The sequence below is a fragment of the Mya arenaria genome, chromosome 6 (assembly GCF_026914265.1).
Source record: "Mya arenaria isolate MELC-2E11 chromosome 6, ASM2691426v1".
NCBI lineage: Eukaryota > Metazoa > Mollusca > Bivalvia > Myida > Myidae > Mya > Mya arenaria.
The window spans coordinates 72,763,011-72,776,415 of record NC_069127.1 but is presented as its reverse complement, the minus strand read 5'-3'; the positions used below and the strand labels follow the sequence as shown (position 1 = coordinate 72,776,415).

The window sequence follows — 13,405 nt, the reverse complement described above, 5'->3', positions numbered from 1 at the left end:
ACTAAGGATTTTCAGATTCATTATTTCCATTTGTGAGTTACCTTGACCCAAGGGGCCCCGAACACAATCCCATGAAAGGTCCTATATACCTTGGTCACAATGTTTGGCCAAAATTTCAACCATTTTTCTGTTTTAAAGTAACTGACCTTGACACTGAGGCCACAAACACAAACCAATGAAAGATGTCCTTTCACTTTTTGAAAACCTGGTATGGCAGTTGAAACCTCAAATTACTTCATATAAACACAGTATCCAACATTTTCTGCCAAATTCTCATTTCAGTTCTCCACAGCAGCTCCTTGCCCTTTTTAAAACCTGGCTAGTTTACCTCTAATAAGCAGTCCACTCAATTAACAACACAACATACCATTGTACATATATTTTATTTAATTTTCTATGGTACACAACATTTTGTGACATGATTATAGCGCTAAATAACAATCATAACAACTGAATCAGTAAAATATTAAATTTTCTCAACGAAAGTCATCGACCTTAAGCAATGACATCAACTCAATATCAAAGAATATTTATAAGCTATTTTGTCTGTCCTATGTCCTTCCTACATAATCACAAAGTCTATGGCAAAGGAAGACCCTGTATGTGGCTCAACAGAGGCTGTATAACAGAAACATTTTGAGGATATTTAAAAACAAAATGAGAGTAACATTCATATTTCTTGAAATTAACAATTGCTTTAAAATGACATTTCCAATTTGAAAACTTTAATATTTTAATTACAGAATTAACATTAAGCAAAACACTTTGTACCTGTGGAATAAATCACTTCCCAAATAGAATTTAAGGAAAAGTTACAATTTTAACTCAAGATGCTTCTGTAATCCAGCCCCAGGCTAAGACAGCTTTAATAGTTTAAAGGGATTACAAGACAAATGTATAGAATAAGTTTTTGCATATAAGTAGTGATTACAAAATGATTACTTCCAAAGCCTGATAAATGAGAAACACCAAAATGACAAAAAGCCAGCTTTTACTGAAGATGAAAAAATGGAGTCGTAGCATTCTTCAAGATTTCACAAAAGTATGGAAGTACCAGTATTATTGGAATGAGCATGTTATATCAGACTAAAATTTGAAAATCATTTCTTTTCAATTAAAATAAATTCAGCAAAATAAATAATTCTAACAGGACAATGATTTCTGCCATAATCCAAAATTTCACACAAACATTTGTTTGTCCATTGATGCTGCTCGATATTTTTTTCAAGAAAATTACTTTATTATACTGTGTAGGGCTAATGCCAGAATATACCAAAGCCATATATATTTTAATGTCGCTTTAAACTTTCTGGCATCAACCCCACAAATTATACCGGTATGCTTAACTAAGACATAGTATGGTTCTCCCCTCTGAACAGTTACATAGTACGAAGACTGCAGCAATGAAAAGCCTAGAGCATATATACGATAGAGACAGGGTACCACATGACAACTGTATTGCTGTGTCACATATACATGCTGCTATACAAGACCTGATTGGTAAGCACTAAGCTGTCAGTGAATTAAGAATAAAGTCATTTAGATCAACAAGTCTGAATCCTAGAGTTACTTTAAGGATTTGATATTAAAGTTTAACACTAATTGTAAAGTTTATCATACTTTGATATGTAAAACTTGAATTGTTATCAACAAGCACTTCACTAGATGCAAAGTGAATAACTCAGTCTCATACATTCTGATTTTACATACACATATATAATATTTGACTGGCTTTTCAGAAATGGAAATGTGAAGCCAAGAGTGCATAAGTTATTTGTATATACAAATGTCATTTGCAAACATGAGATAAACTTACAATTAAAAATAGCATTAATCTGCATTTTACTCTTCTTTTTTTTTTTCATACTTTCAATTTCTTGCAGTTGAGTTGTGCATCCAAGAATAACTGACATCTTTGTCTAGACAAATGTATGATAAAATTGTCTTTATCCAGCAGTTACATGCACATATGACACAGCAAAACTCTACAGCAATAGGTCTATAACAGCATGCGAGTAAAATAAATGAATAGGAAAAACCTGTGTATATATATATATAACTTAATATCTACATATTGATAGAAAAAGACCTCTTATGTACAAATACACAATGAAACAGAAATAGACAAAGATGGACATTGTATGAACATCTGACAAAAACACTGAAGTCTTTTAAGGTATCCAATCCAAAAATAAGCTCATTCTCTGACAACTCTTAAAACCATTACATTAAGTTTTGTTGTCTGGTTATTTAAGAACCATTTACAATGTGTTTGCTTGGTTATCACTAAAATGACCAAATGTACAATACATTATACATTGAGCTATAACAGTTGGAATATTTGCACTTTATTTCATTTGAGTTGAACTTGGACATAAAATAACCTAATTTGCAATCTATGAAGGCCAAAAAAACCCACCCTTTTATTACATTTTCAGTATTATTTTTCGAACAAAGTATTTTTTTTGCATGCAAAATCCATTCAAATGGTTCCAATATCAGATGTGATCACCCGGCATCCTAAAATTCACATATTTGTGGGTGGGATTCCTTTAACAATATGACAGCACTTAATATGACCATATATAAATACAGTAGCAGACCATGTTTGCATGCAAAATGGGTGAAAACAAGACTTTTGTAGAGAGATAATGTTTACGAGTTAAAAAGATGAAAACAAAAATTGTCAAGTATTGTCTTACAAGATGTCAGTACCCTTGACTTTATTATTGGTTAGCAAAAACACTAAGTCAAATGGGAGGTTAAAATGAAATGTGCACACTGAAAATGTTGTCATGTGAAGGTGTAGAGCAATGCGGTGGACACGGACAGGGCAGGATGCAAGAGCTTGTAAGATTTCTAGTAATATTTTCAAGCTCTACAACAAACACAATAGGAACATGACGGGATACAAAAAGTGCCATTTTTGATTGCACAAACCACCACAAAAATGAATTCATTCATATTTTATAATATACCTTTCATCTTCAAAAGTCAGAGAACCCTATGGGTAACTATGAAATAGGTGACGTATTTGCTATAAGTCAATTAATGTAACACAATAATATTACGATTCCATATTATGACCTCAAACATCTACTTGTAAAATAGGAAAACAAAACACATTTAGTAAGATAAATACATTGTATATAACCAAATTCCAGTAAGATATGAAAATGAAATGCTCAAAGGATTATCAGGAGTATAATATTTCACGAAACTAAATTCACCCATGGAATGTCAGAATTTTGTACATTAGAACAAACTAACTTTCATTTACTTATCGCACATTCAACCAAATTCTTGTTTATATTTCATGGAAACAAAATGGCACATTTAAAATAAAGGGAATGCACACATCATACAACGAACCATCATGTTATCACATACTCGTAATTATTATATGTAAGTATTTTGAAAACTTTACAGCACTTAAAATGCCCTCATAACAAGGTAGGTTGTGTTTTTCTGAAATATAGCAAATCATTCCTAAGTTAAGGAAATATTTATTGAATTAATTCACTGGTAAACATGGAAACACGAGATTCCATGTCTGGCTATACAGCAACGCCTGCTGACCTTTACTAAACTACCCATCTAAATTTTAGGTCAAAAGTTTCACATGTGCGTAACTGAATTAATACTAACACTCTAACCCACAAAGCTACAGAATATAACACATTGTAACTTAAAACACTTCAGTTTAGAGTTGACAGTTTACATACCTATGTATTAACAGAGGACAGATTCAACAGTTCACACACTTAAGTACAGATTTAACAGTCAACACACTAAAATTGGGAAGTGCAGAACACTAATATCACTATAATAATAAATATTGACAATATTGGAACCACAGCTTCTAGCGACATGGAGTTTCTTTTGCACACCGAACGACAATGATGATTGGCAACAGTTGCTGTATATTTCTGTGCGTGCTACCGGACAGAGATGATGATTGGCAACAGTTGCTGTATATTTCTGTGCGTGCTACCGAACAGAGATGATGATTGGCAACAGTTGCTGTATATTTCTGTGCGTGCTACCGAACAGAGATGATGCGTGTTGTGCAGTTCTATGAACAGTAATAAAGTACAAAGGTTGTAGGTTGTGCAGTTCTACGCACATCCAATATCAACAATGTATCCTGCAACCTCACAATGCTAGAGGAATAAAGATTTTGTATGTTACAGATTTCTATGCATCCCAATAACCGTGCATGTTGAATATTTCTATGCACATTGAAGTACAATGTTGTATAGTGAACATTTGTGTGCACATGGCTGATAGTAGGACGATGATTATGTTGTATGGAGGGGGTTGATCTGATAATGAACACTCTCCTGGCCTGCATGATGGCTGCATCCTGAGCTCCCATTGGAATTATTCATCTGAAAATATCATGGAGAGAGGTAATAATATTAGCTTTCGCTTTTGGTACAGACTGTTTTCTTTTAAATTAATTTAACACAAATTTACACCAATTTATTTCAAAGTGTATTTCTTTAAACCTACAGTATGAGAAATTAACAGTTATTTCAATGTAAATATTAAATTTATTTCTATTAATTGATGACCAAGTAAAATCTATTCTTTTTTATATTGATTTGGAACAACCCATTGCTAGAGCCAGAGTTACGGGCCTTGCTTCACAGGTGCTTGTTATCTCTTCCAACACATGTACTAAGTTTCATCAATATTTTAGCTATGGCCAGGGTTTAAGTTAGTATTTGCAAAACAACTATATTAAGGTAATTGCAATATTTCATACATAAAACATAAGTACTTGACAATTTCCTTCACCATCCCTTGGTTCTCGAGTCACCATTAGTGCAAAAAGTCACAAGTATAACATTCTAGGGATGTGATTGACCACACACCTGAATGTCTGAAACAATTTTGGCAATGGGTTTGGGCTCCCCACCTCCCCAGTAAAAGTAGAAGAGGGTGAAGCACCCTACCACAGAAGCAAAACTGGCCTTTTAGAAACTTCAAAGCCTTTAAAAAGCCTTTTTAGGGGCTCTTCTGAGTTCCACTTTGAAGCCAACTGGAGTGTCAAAATTCACAACAAATAAGTAACAACCAAAAGCAACCTGCTATCTTTTTTTATCAGTTAAAAAAACTAGACACCAAATGGCGACATGGGGAACCCGTTGAAGGACCTGTCCTATCAACAGTACTCATTTTAACATTAAACCTTTAACTGTGGCCTTGACCTTTGAGGTACAGATCTGGCTCTTGTGCGCGATATACTGCCTCATCAAGGTGAACTTTCATTGCAAGTTTTCTGAAAATCCTATATTAATGCATGGTCAAGAAATAGTCTGGACAAGGTTTGTTTAAACCTTTGACCAATAAGCTTGCGGTACAGATCTTGGTGCAACATGCTGCCTTATCATGGTGAACCTCCATGGCAAGTTTTTTGAAAATCCTATAATGCAAGGTCAAGATATAGTCCGATTCGAATAAGGATCATTTCAACTTTTAACTTCCAAGCGTGATCTTGACCTTTGAGAAACAACCCATGGTCTTGTGCCCGACCTGCCACCTAATCATGCTGAGCCTTCATAGTTTCTTATTATGCATGGTCAAGATATGGCCCGGACAAAGTTCAGTTCAGACAGATGGACATACATGGAACCCACATTGTGACCAGTATATCTCACTCATTGCAAGCAGGCTAACCAATAATATTCCGCAGACAGATCACATCCCTGCATTCTCATGGCTCATGTCATTCAATCAGGACTATACAACAAGGATAACCCTTCCATACTCACCAAATATCACACACAGATCACACATTCATGCATGGCTGGTCTCACAAGGCGCCAAATGGGTCGTTTGGCTGGGTCTGTGTTATGGGAGGTCGGGGCTGAGCCATGGGCATTCCCATAGGAGCCATACCAGGTCGCATACCCATGTACATTGGCTGGCCCATACCCATCTACAAATACAATGTGGAGGTACAGTATACACAGATCTCTTTGCTATTAAACGTTACCAGAAACCTTTTGATTATTTTCCAACAAAAGAACTGTTTGAAATGTTTGACACTATGATAAAACCTATTCTATGTTATGGGTCCCAGATTTGGAGCTATACATTCTGTCCTAAGATTGAATATGTACAAAACGATTTCTGTAGGAAGCATATTGGTGTTAATAAAAGCACTAATACATGTATGATTCTTGGTGAATGTGGAAGATTGCCTTTATGTATAAATTATTTTTCTAATTGTATTAGATATTATCGCAAATTATTACAACTTTCTAATGATAGATACCCTAAACAATGTTACTTAATGCTCAAGTCGTTGGATGACGTTGGACGCACTTGCTGGGCAACTTATATTAAGCATATGCTTTTTATGTATGATTTTGGTTATATCTGGATATCTCAAGATGTTGGCGATATACCGTAAATGACTGGGTATTAGACGCACTTTTTTCCCTCAGATTTTGATGCAAAAAAATGCCTGCGTATAATACCCAGTAACAATTTTTTGAACTTTTTTTCTGAGGTCAATTTCAAGTCTAGAGTTTGTTTAGATTTATGTAGAAAGGGATGTTACTCGCGTCATATTGATCGAGTATATACGGGTTAAAACGGCAGTTGAAGATCGGGATACGGTATATCGTAAGACGTTTATAATTTCAACAAAAATATTATTTTTTTAATAATTATTTCCCAAAATAATTTATTTTGCGTACCTAATTTTCGGGCACCCAAAGGACATCAATCATAACTTTCATAGTTACCAAGTTTTACAGACGAAGATTATTGATTTTTATCTTTACAATGCCTGGCTAGATTACCTAACCGTATACACCACTGAGACAATTTAATTAGTTACTACCCATCCTAAACGATTTATTGCCTGTTGAAAACGATTAAAACGATCTGCCAATAAGCTTTTAAACTTGTACCACACTTATAGACTATATGAAGCATTAATCATACAGTTATACATTAATCCTGCATAGCAATGTCCATGCTCTCCACGAGATCCTCGTGAGTATAACTGTAAGTTATGTGACGTCACACAGTGTGACTCTTTGATCTGAAGCCGATAGAATGTGTTTATTCAGTTCAGTGCATGTATAAAATGGTGTTTTAATTAACTTCATGAAGGATTTACACTTATAGGCGTAATAAATAAGTTTATGACCATTGATTACTACGGATAAATTAATTAGTGGTAAAAAGCAAACATGAAGAAAAAAGGCAGGCTAAACAAACATGTAAATAAAATGTAAAAATGATAATTTTCTATGTATTCGGAGAGCGAAAAAAATAATTAATTTATGGTGTCCGAACTCTTGTGAATTACGGTATTCAATATTATTTTGAATAATAAATTGAATTAAACAATAATCAAACTAACATATAAAAAAGCAAAGTTGGGCACTGTCAAAATATTTTTTGCGTAACATAACTTTTCATTCTCGACAGTATGGCTGTATGGTTTTAAAGATAACCATTGCCATTTTCACGAAAAACAATTTTTTTTGTCACTGTCAACAAACATGGTGGCTGAAAATGCCGGACGATTTTGACATTTTTTCTATGCGTCTTTTAACCAAAAACATAGATTAAAAGTTTTTTTCTCTGATTTTTTACAGATTTTTTCCCCTGCGTCTAATACCCCCTATCGTCTTATACCCAGTCATTTACGGTATCTATATTTATCAGTGTTTTTAAACGGAGAATTATTGATTATTTCAACCAAAACTGGCACGATTCTATTAACAGTTCCAGTCGGTGTTTTCATTATAAAGAAAACAAAACTTTGCTTAATGTGGAACATTATTTATCTTTAGACATACCTTACAAACACAAAATAGCTTTTAGCAAATTTAGATGTTCAAATCATAAATTGTTCATTGAAACTGGTAGGCATAATAATATCCCAAGAGAAGAACGCGTTTGTCGGTTTTGTTTAGATAATATTAACATTTTTGTTTTAGACTTTGAATACCATGCATTCTTTATATGTTGTAAATTTAATGATATACGAACACAATATTTATTTAATTGGTATTCTAATGGTACTGAATTAGAAGATTTTTATAGGTTATTAAACACAAATCAATCTGAAGATTTACGAAAACTAGCTTATTATGTATACCATCTCCTAAACATTAATGGTTAAGGGGAAGTAATCATGATTTTTATTTACACTTTGCTTGTATCGATTAATTACCCTGACACAACTCATGCCTTTCTCGTATGTTATGTATTTTGGGCCAGTGGCCTTTAATTACTCAATAAACTGTTGACTTGACTTGACTTGACATTAATGTGTATAACATTTATTTTGTTACTCATACAATATTGCTTATAATAAATGCATGAGGGAACATGTATATGCAAACATTTCATAAAAGAAAATAAAGTTTAATCATAGAATGGTTTAGATATCTTATTTTTGTAGCAGGAGAGAAATTACAAGTAAGAATACTGTTTGTATCAAGATATACTGCTGTGTGTCATTGTCCTGAAACACAGCAAAAGCCTTCATTGTTACTATTTGTTAACATTAATACGCTATTTGTGGCATTGTGGTGATGGTTTAGAACTGCGAGGGGGGTACTAAAGCTGTGCTTAATTGTGTCTAGGCTGTTACCATTTGTGGCATCGTGGTCATGGGGACCCCTCCAGACATCGGGGCCATTCCCATCATTTGCATTCCTCCCATGGGCGCCATACCAGGCTGCTGTAAAAACACGAAACAGGGATTATAGTTACTGGGAAATACATTTCTCAGACAATTTAAATCAATTTTAGATCATAAATGATAGTAATTAGTCCGTTGTACCTATGCCTGGATGACTTATTTCAGTGTGAGTATACGGGCTAGATTATTTTTCATCTAATGTCCCTAGGCTTTTATGTCCAAATATTTACCATCATTGGCTGCATTCCAGGCTGACCGTATCCTGCCATCATTGGAACCTGAAATTAGGGACAGATATACATGTATTAGACATCTAGTTAGGTTGACTATAGCAGTTATGTGACCATTGCATTCAGGTTGTCAATGGCAGTTATGTTGACATTGCAGCTAGGGTGTCCATGCTGTTTGTTGACCATTGTTGCTAGGTTGTCCATGGCAGTTATGTTGACTACTGCAGTCAGGTTGTACATGGCAGTTATGTTGACCTCCGCAGTCAGGTTATCCATGGCAGTTAGGTTTATAGCTGCAGTTAGGTCGTCCAAGGCTGTTATGCTGACCATAGCAGTCAGGTTGACAATTGTAGTTTTGTTAACTATTGCAGTCAGGTTGTCCATTGCAGTTTTGTTTACCACTTCAGTCATTTTTTCCATGGCAGTTATGTTAACGATTGCAGTCAGGTTGTCCATGGCAGTTATGTTGCCCATTGCAGTCAGTTGTCCATGGCAGATATGTTTACCACTGCAGTCAGGTTTTTCCATGGCAGTTATGTTAACGATTGCATTCAGGTTGTCCATGACAGTTATGTTGACCATTGCAGTTTGTTTGTCCATGGCAGTTATGTTGACCATTGCCGTCAGGTTGTCCATGGCTGTTATGTTAACCACTGCAGTCAGATTGTCCATGGCATTTATGTTGACGATTGCAGTCAGGTTGTTCATGGCAGTTATGCCGACTATTGTAGTCAAAGTGTCTATGGCAGTTATGTAGACAATTGCAGTCAGGTTGTCCATTTGCAGTTATGTTTACCACTGAAATCAGGTTGTCCATGCCAGTTATGTTGACGATTGCAGTCAGGTTGTCCATGGCAGTTATATTGACCACTGCATTCAGATTGTCCATGGCAGTAATGTTGACAATTGAAGTAAGGTTTTCTATGGCAGTTATGTTGACCATTGCATTAAGGTTGTCCTTGGCAGTTATGTTGACCACTGCAGTCAGGTTGTCCATGGCTGTTATGTTGACCATTGTAGTTAGGTTGTCCATGGCAGTTATGTTGACAGTTGCAGTCAGGTTGTCCATGGCAGTTATATTGACAACTGCAGACAGGTTGTCAGTGGCTGTTATATTGACAACTGCAGTCAAGTTGTCCATGGCAGTTATGTTGACAATTGCAGTCAGGTTTTCTATGACAGTTATGTTGACCACTGCAGCCAGGTTGTCCATGGCAATTATGTTTATCATTGCAATCAGGTTGTCAATGACAGTTATGTTGACCATTGCAGCTAGGTTGTCCATGGCTGTTATGTTGACCATTGTAGTCAGGTTGTCCATGTCAGTTATGTTGACCATTGCAGTCAGGTTGTCCATGGCAGTTATGCTGACGATTGCAGTCAGGTTGTCCATGGCTGTTATATTGACCATTGCAGTCAGGTTGTCCATGGCAGTTATGTTGACCATTGTAGTTAGGTTGCCCATGGCTGTTATATTGACCATTGCAGTCAGGTTGTCCATGGCTGTTATATTGACCATTGCAGTCAGGTTGTCCATGGCTGTTATGTTGACCATTGTAGTTAGGTTGCCCATGGCAGTAATGTTGACGATTGCAGTCAGGTTGTCCATGGCTGTTATGTTGACCATTGTAGTTAGGTTGCCCATGGCAGTAATGTTGACGATTGCAGTCAGGTTGTCCATGGCTGTTATGTTCACCATTGTAGTCAGGTTGTCCATGGCTGTTATGTTGATCATTGTAGTTAGGTTGCCTATAGCAGTTATGTTGACCATTGCAGTCAGGTTGTCTATGGCAGTTATGTTGACCATTGCAGCTAGGTTGTCCATGGCTGTTATGTGGACCATTGTTGTTAGGTTGTCCATGGCAGTTAAGTTGACTACTGCAGTCAGGTTGTACATGGCAGTTATGTTGACCTCCGCAGTCAGGTTATCCATGGCAGTTATGTTTATCGCTGAAGTCAGGTCGTCCAAGGCTGTTATGTTGACCATAGCAGTCAGGTTGACAATTGTAGTTTTGTTGACTATTGCAGTCAGGTTGTCCATTGCAGTTATGTTTACCACTGCAATCAGGTTGTCCATGGCAGTTATGTTAACGATTACCGTCAGGTTGTCCGTGGCAGTTATGTTGCCCATTGCAGTCAGGTTGTCCATTGCAGATATGTTTACCACTTCAGTCAGGTTTTCCATGGCAGTTATGTTAACGATTACCGTCAGGTTGTCCGTGGCAGTTATGTTGCCCATTGCAGTCAGGTTGGGCATGGCAGATATGTTAACGATTGCAGTCATGTTGTCCATGGCTGTTATGTTGCCTATTGTATTTAGAGTGTCTATGACAGTTATGTTGACGATTGCAGTCAGGTTGTCCATGGCAGTTATGCTGACTATTGTTGTCAGAGAGTCTTTGGCAGTTATGTAGACAATTGCAGTCAGGTTGTCCATTTGCAGTTATGTTTACCACTGAAATCAGGTTGTCCATGGCAGTTATGTTGACCATTGGAGTTTGTTTGTCCATGGCAGTTATGTTGACGATTGCAGTTTCGTTGTCCATGGCAGATATGTTTACAACAGCAGTCAGGTTGCCTATGGCAGATATGTTTACCACTGCAATCAAGATGTCCATGACAGATATGCTGACCATTGTAGTTAGGTTGTCCATGGCAGTCAGGTTGTTCATTGTAGTTATGTTGACCATTGCAGTGAGGTTGTTCATTGTAGTTATGTTGACCATTGCAGTCAGGTTGTCCATGGCAGTTATGTTGACCATTGCAGTCAGGTTGTCCATGGTTGTTATGTTGACAGTTGCAGTCAGTTTGTCCATGGCAGTTATATTGACTACTGAAGTCAGGTTGTCCATGGCGGTTATGTTGACCACTGCAATCAGCTTGTTCATGGCAGTTATGTTGAAAACTGCAGTCAGATTGTTCATGGCAGTTATGTTGACCACTGCAGCCAGGTTGTCCATGGCAGTTATGTTGACCATTGCAATCAGGTTGTCAATGACAGTTATGTTGACAATTGCAGCTAGGTTGTCCATGGCTGTTATGTTGACCATTGTAGTCAGGTTGTCCATGGAAGTTATGTTGACCATTGCAGTCAGGTTGTCCATGGCAGTTATGCCGACGATTGCAGTCAGGTTGTCCATGGCTGTTATATTGACCATTGCATTCAGGTTGTCCATGGCTGTTATGTTGATCATTGCAGTCAGGTTGTCCATGGAAGTTATGTTGACCATTGCAGTCAGGTTGTCCATGGCAGTTATGTTGACCACTGCAGTCAGGTTGTCCATGGCTGTTATGCTGACAATTGCATTGAGGTTGTCCATGGCAGTTATGTTGTCCACTGCAGTCAGGTTGTTCATTGTAGTTATGTTGACCATTGCATTGAGGTTGTCCATGGCAGTTATGTTGTCCACTGCAGTCAGGTTGTCCATGGCAGTTATGTTGACTACTGTAGTCAGATTGTCCATGGCAATTATGTTGACCATTGCAGTCAGGTTGTCCATGGCTGTTATGTTGACAGTTGCAGTCAGTTTGTCCATGGCAGTTATATTGACTACTGAAGTCAGGTTGTCCATGGCAGTTATGTTGTCCACTGCAATCAGGTTGTCCATGACAGTTATGTTGATTACTGTAGTCAGATTGTCCATGGCAGTTATGTTGACCATTGCAGTCAGGTTGTCCATGGCTGTTATGTTGACAGTTGCAGTCAGTTTGTCCATGGCAGTTATATTGACTACTGAAGTCAGGTTGTCCATGGCGGTTATGTTGACCACTGCAATCAGCTTGTTCATGGCAGTTATGTTGAAAACTGCAGTCAGATTGTTCATGGCAGTTATGTTGACCACTGCAGCCAGGTTGTCCATGGCAGTTATGTTGACCATTGCAATCAGGTTGTCAATGACAGTTATGTTGACAATTGCAGCTAGGTTGTCCATGGCTGTTATGTTGACCATTGTAGTCAGGTTGTCCATGGAGGTTATGTTGACCATTGCAGTCAGGTTGTCCATGGCAGTTATGCTGACGATTGCAGTCACGTTGTCCATGGCTGTTATATTGACCATTGCATTCAGGTTGTCCATGGCTGTTATGTTGATCATTGCAGTCAGGTTGTCCATGGAAGTTATGTTGACCATTGCAGTCAGGTTGTCCATGGCAGTTATGTTGACCACTGCAGTCAGGTTGTCCATGGTTGTTATGCTGACAATTGCATTGAGGTTGTCCATGGCAGTTATGTTGTCCACAGCAGTCAGGTTGTTCATTGTAGTTATGTTGACCATTGCATTGAGGTTGTCCATGGCAGTTATGTTGTCCACTGCAGTCAGGTTGTCCATGGCAGTTATGTTGACCATTGCAGTCAGGTTGTCCATGGCTGTTATGTTGACAGTTGCAGTCAGTTTGTCCATGGCAGTTATATTGACTACTGAAGTCAGGTTGTCCATGGCGGTTATGTTGACCACTGCAATCAGCTTGTCCATGGCAGTTATGTTGAAAACTGCAG

At 37.3% G+C, this 13,405-nt stretch overlaps 1 long non-coding RNA gene across 1 annotated transcript; it reads right to left on the bottom strand.

The window, feature by feature from the left end:
- Positions 1–364: 364 nt before the first annotated feature.
- LOC128237127 (uncharacterized) lies at positions 365–8,974 on the bottom strand. Its single transcript, XR_008261504.1, has 4 exons — positions 8,911–8,974; positions 8,630–8,719; positions 5,781–5,947; positions 365–4,391 (listed from the first exon to the last, which is right to left on the bottom strand). It is a non-coding gene; the product is annotated as an uncharacterized LOC128237127 (long non-coding RNA).
- Positions 8,975–13,405: the final 4,431 nt, after the last annotated feature.